The sequence below is a fragment of the Phoxinus phoxinus genome (assembly GCF_949152265.1).
Source record: "Phoxinus phoxinus genome assembly, chromosome: 14".
Lineage (NCBI taxonomy): Eukaryota > Metazoa > Chordata > Actinopteri > Cypriniformes > Leuciscidae > Phoxinus > Phoxinus phoxinus.
The window spans coordinates 25,639,924-25,647,997 of NC_136889.1; the positions used below are offsets into that span (position 1 = coordinate 25,639,924).

The 8,074-nt window shown below is 42.8% G+C and overlaps 1 long non-coding RNA gene across 1 annotated transcript; it reads left to right on the plus strand.

Moving 5' to 3' along the window:
* Positions 1-3,504: 3,504 nt before the first annotated feature.
* LOC307010467 lies at positions 3,505-7,791 on the plus strand. Its single transcript, XR_013800198.1, has 3 exons — positions 3,505-3,609; positions 6,823-6,989; positions 7,701-7,791. It is a non-coding gene; the product is annotated as an uncharacterized lncRNA (long non-coding RNA).
* The last annotated feature ends 283 nt before the right edge of the window (positions 7,792-8,074 follow it).

The following is an 8,074-nucleotide window of genomic DNA, read 5'->3' on the forward strand; positions in this document are numbered from 1 at the left end:
GTTCAGAGTTGGAAACATCTTGAAAAAAAGTGTATTTTTCCACAAACTGTGTAGGCCTATGCTTGCAAATTGTATAATATCCAAGGTAAACATTTCTAGTAATTGTGCAGTTAATTCTCATTCGTATTTTCAGAAAGTTTTGGATTATGTAGGCTATCCTCTCCCCAAATTTGTCACTAATAAAACACAAAAATAATTTAAAGAGAAGGCTTATATTGACCTTTTAAGATTTTGTTTGCACCTTGGAAATTAGGTTTTGATGTGGCAGTACAAACTTTATAATCTATCCAAAACCAAATGTTGTCTTTCATATTTCGTCTGTAACATATCGTCTTTTATAATATAGCCTATATTAGGGCATAAATGTTAATTTGCAGTTTAAAATGTTGCTTATACAAAGACATTTTATTTCAACGTATTCAGTCGATTTTTACTCATCTCAGTAGGCAATAGATATTTCATTCACACACACAGACGCGCGAGCTGTAACGTTAGTAAACAAACGCATGCACATGTGCCGTTCATTCATTCAAACACAGAAACGCGATTCAAATTTAAACAGTCTTTTGCGGATTACAGACACCAGTTCATATCGCGATTAGAACAAAGCACTTACTGATGATCTGCAGCTGGATCCGTTGTTAGGCTACTCCAGCACGTTTGAGGTAAAATTTCCAGGATAATCACGATATTATTAGCAGAGCTATTCCTCACAGCGAGTGTGTTGTCCAGCTGTTGTGGGCGTTGACTGGTTTGCATGTGTTGCTTCAGATCATCTGCGTTTGAATAGCGCGCGCACTGTCGATGGGCGTGTCACATTAGCGGAGTAATGAGGTGCCAGAACGATAATGAGCACAGCTGATCTCTCGCTCTTTATATATAGATTACATAAACAGAGAATATTTGTTTTAGTTTTGAATTAGATAATTTAAAACTACACACTTAAATGATTACAGAGATATATAGCTCATGTCTGAGTGAATAGTATTCGCTGAGTTTTGTTTGAGTTTAGAGAAGTGCTTCAGAAAAAAAGTTCACGGAGACGGAGAGGCAGAAAGCACTCCCTGTTTACTTTCTTTATTTTACAAAAGCACAATGTTTTATTTCGATTGTAAGTGGACACATAAAAAAGTAGACATTTAACAGCTTATTTTTCCATATTTCTTAAGTCTGTATGACCAAAACCGACGGAGTATTTTAGGTCTATTTTGCTGCTATGTAAAAAAAAACGAGCAAAACGCGCCCGCGCGTTTGCCGACCTCAGGGGGTTAAGCTTGCACTTCAGAGGCTACGACCTTTGTTCCCTAAGCCACCAAGGTAATTTATTAAGGAACTGATATATTGGGGACCCCACTGCTGGAATGGATCAAGCAGTGTTGAACAAGTTAACCTACTTTTTTTCTTTTCTTTAACCCCCTGAGGTCGGCAAACGCGCGGGCGCGTTTTGCTCGTTTTTTTTTACATAGCAGCAAAATAGACCTAAAATACTCCGTCGGTTTTGGTCATACAGACTTAAGAAATATGAAAAAATTAGCTGTTAAATGTCTACTTTTTTATGTGTCCACTTACAATCGAAATAAAACATTGTGCTTTTGTAAAATAAAGAAAGTAAACAGGGAGTGCTTTATGCCTCTCCGTCTCCGTGAACTTTTTTTCTGAAGCACTTCTCTAAACTCAAATAAAACTCAGCGAATACTATTCACTCAGACATGAGCTATATATCTCTATAATCATTTAAGTGTGTAGTTTTAAATTATCTAATTCAAATCTAAAACAAATATTCTCTGTTTATGTAATCTATATAAAAAGAGCGAGAGATCAGCTGTGCTCATTATCTTTCTGGCACCTCATTACTCCGCTAATGTGACACGCCCATCGAGAGCGCGCGCTATTCAAACACAGATAATCTGGAGCAACACATGCAAACCAGTCAACGCCCACAACAGCTGGACAACACACTCGCTGTGTGGAATAGCTCTGCTAATAATATCGTGATTATCCTGGAAATTTTACCTCAAACGTGCTGGAGTAGCCGAACAACGGACCCAGCTGCAGATCATCAGTAAGTGCTTTGTTCTAATCGCGATATGAACTGGTGTCTGTAATCCGCAAAAGACTGTTTAAATTTGAATCGCGTTTCTGTGTTTGAATGAATGAACGGCACATGTGCATGCGTTTGTTTACTAACGTTACAGCTCGCGCGTGTCTGTGTGTGTGAATGAAATATCTATTGCCTACTGAGATGAGTAAAAATCGACTGAATACGTTGAAATAAAATGTCTTTGTATAAGCAACGTTTTAAACTGCAAATTAACATTTATGCCCTAATATAGGCTATATTATAAAAGACGATATGTTACAGACGAAATATGAAAGAAGTTTGTACTGCCACATCAAAACCTAATTTCCAAGGTGCAAACAAAATCTTAAAAGGTCAATATAAGCCTTCTCTTTAAATTATTTTTGTGTTTTATTAGTGACAAATTTGGGGAGAGGATAGCCTACATAATCCAAAACTTTCTGAAAATACGAATGAGAATTAACTGCACAATTACTAGAAATGTTTACCTTGGATATTATACAATTTGCAAGCATTACACAGTTTGTGGAAAAATACACTTTTTTTTCAAGATGTTTCCAACTCTGAACCAATTCTGTAGATGTGTGTGTGTATGTATGTATGTGTATGTATGTGTATGTATATATATATATATATATATATATATATATATATATATATATATATATATATGTGTGTGTTGTCTTTGCATTCTGTGTGGCTCAGTGACACACTCAGTGAAAGGCTCATTAGTATGCAGCATTAGCAGCTCTTCTTTGTCTTCTCCAGGTGTGAATGAGGACATTATTCATGACCTTCTTGGATCATTCACGCCCCCCTGCATATTGCCTTTCCAAACAAAAAGTGTCTTACAAAATTTAAATCAATCTATTGTTTAATGTGAACGATTAGCCCGGATGATTTTCAGATCATTTTGAAGTAAATACTCTAGCCGACAACATCCATTAGTCAACAGTATTGTGGGAATATGTGAAGTTGGTCGTTTGTGGTCTTATATCAGAACATTTAAGTTTGAGTTTTTTGAATAACCACGCATAAATAATATTCTCTCAAAAATGCAAACATGTACATACATGTTGCTCACATATTATGATAGTCATGTTCGTGCTAAATAGAGTGTAATTACACCTTTGCCATTAATATGTTTATAAGCAACTGAAAAAAATAAAAATATCAGGGCATTTCAAAACATCTCAAGGACCCCAAAAACACCTTAGACTCCAGAGGGTTAAAGGTGCTTCATGGTTGACAAAGACATGAGTGAAATAAATGCTTTGAATGACGTTTTCCCTGAGTCTGATGTTCTTCTTTGCTGGTACCATGTACTCCAAGTAAGACGTTTTTTTTCCCCCTTAAATTTAATGATTCATTATTTTAATGATACTTGTCTAATCCATTACATATGTCATGGTCCACAGGCCGTTGTTCGGTGGTTGATGAAGTCAGATTCCGGTGTTAGTGGGCCACAGAATTCAAGTATCCGGAAAGAAATTATTGATTACTTCAAAAAAATGAAAGCTTGTCCTATGGTATTTGAATTTCAAATTGTAATGGTTGTATTGTAATATGTACATAATATAGAATTTGTATAATTTTTAATAATTGTAATGCTTAATTTTTTTGTCATCATTTACTTACCCTCATGTTGTTCCAACCCTGTATGAGTTTCTTTCATCTGTTCAACACAAAAGAAGATATTTTGAAGAATGTTGGTAATTAAACAATTGATGGACCCTATTGAATTCCATAGTAGAAGAAGAAAAAAATACCAAGAAAGTCAATGGGTGTCGTCAACTGTCTGGTTACCAACTGTCACGGGTATGGTGCGGATGAAGACAAAGGCAAAGGCACAAAGCTCCAATTCAAACTTTTACTATAATAAAGCTTACACAAAACGGAAACACTCACGATACACTGTAACATAATCAAACATTGACCGACAACTGAAGGGAGAAAGACAGGAACTAAATACAGAGGATGACGAGGGTACAACAGGTGAAGACAATGAAGGGTGATTAACTGATTAACTAAACAGGTGACGAAAATGAACTAATGAAAATGACGACAGAGATGACGAAAAACACTGAATGAGAAAAAACAACCTAAAAGTCCATAGAAACAACAGAAAACACATTAACAATGTGACAGAACCCCCCCCTCCCCCCAGGCGCGTCCTCGCGCCGTAAAACATCCAAAGGGGTGGGAGGGTGGGCGCCCTGGAGGCTGATGAACAGGTGGCCGATCTGGAGCAGGAAGCCTCCAGGGCGGAGCAGGACGTGCAGGTGGGCAGGGCGGAGCAGGATGAGGGCGTGGCCATGGCGGAGCAGACGGACCCTCAGGCGTCCATGGTGGTGAGGACCCTTCGGGCGGCCACGGCGGAGACGACCCTTCGGGCGGCCACGGTGGTGAGGACCCTTCGGGCGACCACGGCGGTGAGGACCCTTCGGGCGGCCATGGCGGTGAGGACCCTTCGGGCGGCCATGGCGGTGAGGACCCTTCGGGCGGCCATGGCGGTGAGGACCCTTCGGGCGGCCATGGCGGTGAGGACCCTTCGGGCGGCCATGGCGGTGAGGACCCTTCGGGCGGCCATGGCGGTGAGGACCCTTCGGGCGGCCATGGCGGTGAGGACCCTTCGGGCGGCCATGGCGGTGAGGACCCTTCGGGCGGCCATGGCGGTGAGGACCCTTCGGGCGGCCATGGCGGTGAGGACCCTTCGGGCGGCCATGGCGGTGAGGACCCTTCGGGCGGCCATGGCGACCGTGTCGGCAGGGCCTCCACGATCCCCTCAGAGGGCTTATTGCCCCCCCCCAAAATTTTCTTGGGGAGGTCAGCACTGGACTGGACCCGCGGCGAAGAGGACTCTGAGCTGACCGGGGCCAGCGGCGAAGGCGGTCCTGGGCTGGACGGGACCAGCGGCGAAGGCTCTGGGCTGAACGGGACCAGTGGCGAAGGCCCTGGGCTGGACGGGACCAGCGGTGCAGGAAGCTCTGGGCTGGACGGGACCAGCGGTGCAGGAAGCTCTGGGCTGGACGGGACCAGCGGTGCAGGAAGCTCTGGGCTGGACGGGACCAGCGGTGCAGGAAGCTCTGGGCTGGACGGGACCAGCGGTGCAGGAAGCTCTGGGCTGGACGGGACCAGCGGTGCAGGAAGCTCTGGGCTGGACGGGACCAGCGGTGCAGGAAGCTCAGGGCTGGACGGGACCAGCGGTGCAGGAAGCTCTGGGCTGGACGGGACCAGCGGTGCAGGAAGCTCTGGGCTGGACGGGACCAGCGGTACAGGAAGCTCTGGACTGGACGGAACCAGCGGTGCAGGAAGCTCTGGGCTGGACGGGACCAGCGGTGCAGGAAGCTCTGGGCTGGACGGGACCAGCGGTGCAGGAAGCTCTGGGCTGGACGGGACCAGCGGTGCAGGAAGCTCTGGGCTGGACGGGACCAGCGGTGCAGGAAGCTCTGGGCTGGACGGGACCAGCGGTGCAGGAAGCTCTGGGCTGGACGGGACCAGCGGTGCAGGAAGCTCTGGGCTGGACGGGACCAGCGGTGCAGGAAGCTCTGTGCTGGGCAGCGATGAGGGCTCTGTGCTGGGCAGCGATGAGGGCTCTGTGCTGGGCAGCGATGAGGGCTCTGTGCTGGGTAGCGATGAGGGCTCTGTGCTGGGCAGCGATGAGGGCTCTGTGCTGGGCAGCGATGAGGGCTCTGTGCTGGGCAGCGATGAGGGCTCTGACGCAGGGTCAGCGGGCTCAAGATCTGGCTGGACGCGAAGATCTGGCTGGACGTCTCCCACCGTGAGTGAGGAACCACACACCCAAAGTGCTCTGTCCATAAACTCAATAAAAGGTCTATCTAAGTCCCTGAGCAGCAATATCTGGGCTAGTGGATCATCAAGTCCTCTCCAGAACCGTTGCTTCAAAAACTCCTCCTCCCAGTAAACATCCAGATGAAGATGAAGGTAGACTTCCACAAACTCCTCCAAAGAACTCCCATTCTGATTAAACAGAAATGCTTCCATAGCGTTTTTGGTCGGTCAATCTGTCACGGGTATGGTGCGGATGAAGACAAAGGCAAAGGCACAAAGCTCCAATTCAAACTTTTACTATAATAAAGCTTACACAAAACGGAAACACTCACGATACACTGTAACATAATCAAACATTGACCGACAACTGAAGGGAGAAAGACAGGAACTAAATACAGAGGATGACGAGGGTACAACAGGTGAAGACAATGAAGGGTGATTAACTGATTAACTAAACAGGTGACGAAAATGAACTAATGAAAATGACGACAGAGATGACGAAAAACACTGAATGAGAAAAAACAACCTAAAAGTCCATAGAAACAACAGAAAACACATTAACAATGTGACACCAACATTCTACAAAATATTTTATTTTGTGTTCAACAGAAGAAAGAAACTCATACAGGTTTGGAACAACACAAGGGTGAGTAAATAATGTCAGCATTTTCATTTTTCTGTGAATTATCCCTTTAAGTCTGAAATGTTTGAATGTATACCCTTTGCACCTTCAATTTTTTGACCAAGAGGTTTTTTTTCACTATACATTGTGTACTTTTCCATTCATGTTCATGTTCCATTCATCCAATGTTTTTAAAAAACACAGAAAAGGCAAAATACTATAGATATTATAGAATCCTATAGATATTTTATCATGTATATTACTAAGCTTTTATCTTTGTTGCCTTTTTTGCTTGTAGACTCACCATACCTCTTTTTGTTAATTGCAGAAGGCTGATTTTGACAGAGTGGCAAAACAATTCCTAAAGGAATTTTCTCACTACAAAGGGCTTTGCAATTATTTCCAGAGGTACTGGGAACCAATAAGTCATATATGGGCTGATTATGGACGTTGTTATAACCATGGGAATTCAGAGACCAACAATTTGATAGAAAGGTAGGTTCCACTTTATTTCGATAGTCCACTTTAGACATTCTATTAACTATAATTCTCTCTTTAGAGTATTAGTAGACTGTAGTAGATTGTCAGTAGGCTGTTAGGTTATGGTTAGGTGTTAGGGTTCGGGTCCGGGTTAGAATAAATTGACTTTTAGTTGCCAAGTTACTTATAGCCAGAAGACCATCCCATCCCGACTACCCCATATTGACCATTTCTGTTGGAGGACCATCAAAATAAAGTGTTAGCAGATATTAAGCATACAGTGTACTAATACTCTAATGGGTCCCACTTTATATTAGTGGCTTTAACTACTATGTACTAACATTGAAATTAATAATTTGATACAATGGACTTATTGTGTACATATATGTTTTTACATTGTACTTATATTTTTAAAATACCTGCATGTAATTACAGCGGTAATTAATTTATGTAATTACACTGTTGACCTGTCCCTTACACCTTAAACCACCCTTAAACCTACCCATACCAGCACACCTGTCCCTAACCTTACCCGTATCACACCTCAATAGCAGAAAACGTATTTACAATACAACATGAACACAATAAGTACATTGTACTTATTTTTCGATGTAATTACATAGCCACTTAATATAAAGTGGGACCCTCTAATGACAGTTAGTTGACATGTAGATGCAAAGTTACTCGTTGTTAGTAGAATGTCTAAATTGTTTTTCTTTTATTCAGGTTCTTCCATCGACTGAAATACCAATTCTTATCTGGGATAAGAAATCGACGTTTGGATGACTTGCTTGACGTCCTTCTTTGCAAGACAGAGACTTACTTTCAGGTGATTAAACACTTGCAATCAGCTGGAAGAATGGCAAACTGTGTTGCCATGAAGTTGGAGGAAACATTTAACAAAGCAACTAGAATGATGGAAAAAGGCTGGATTGACCACATTACAAGAGAATCATTGGAAATATATGTGTATAATGTGCCATACGAACAAGACTCCTCACTTTCCTACAGAACCTGCCCAGCAGAGTGTTTCTGCAGTTGCCCTGTGGGTTTGAAAGGTGAAGTATGCAAACATTTGGTGTTGCTAGATATACTCAAAG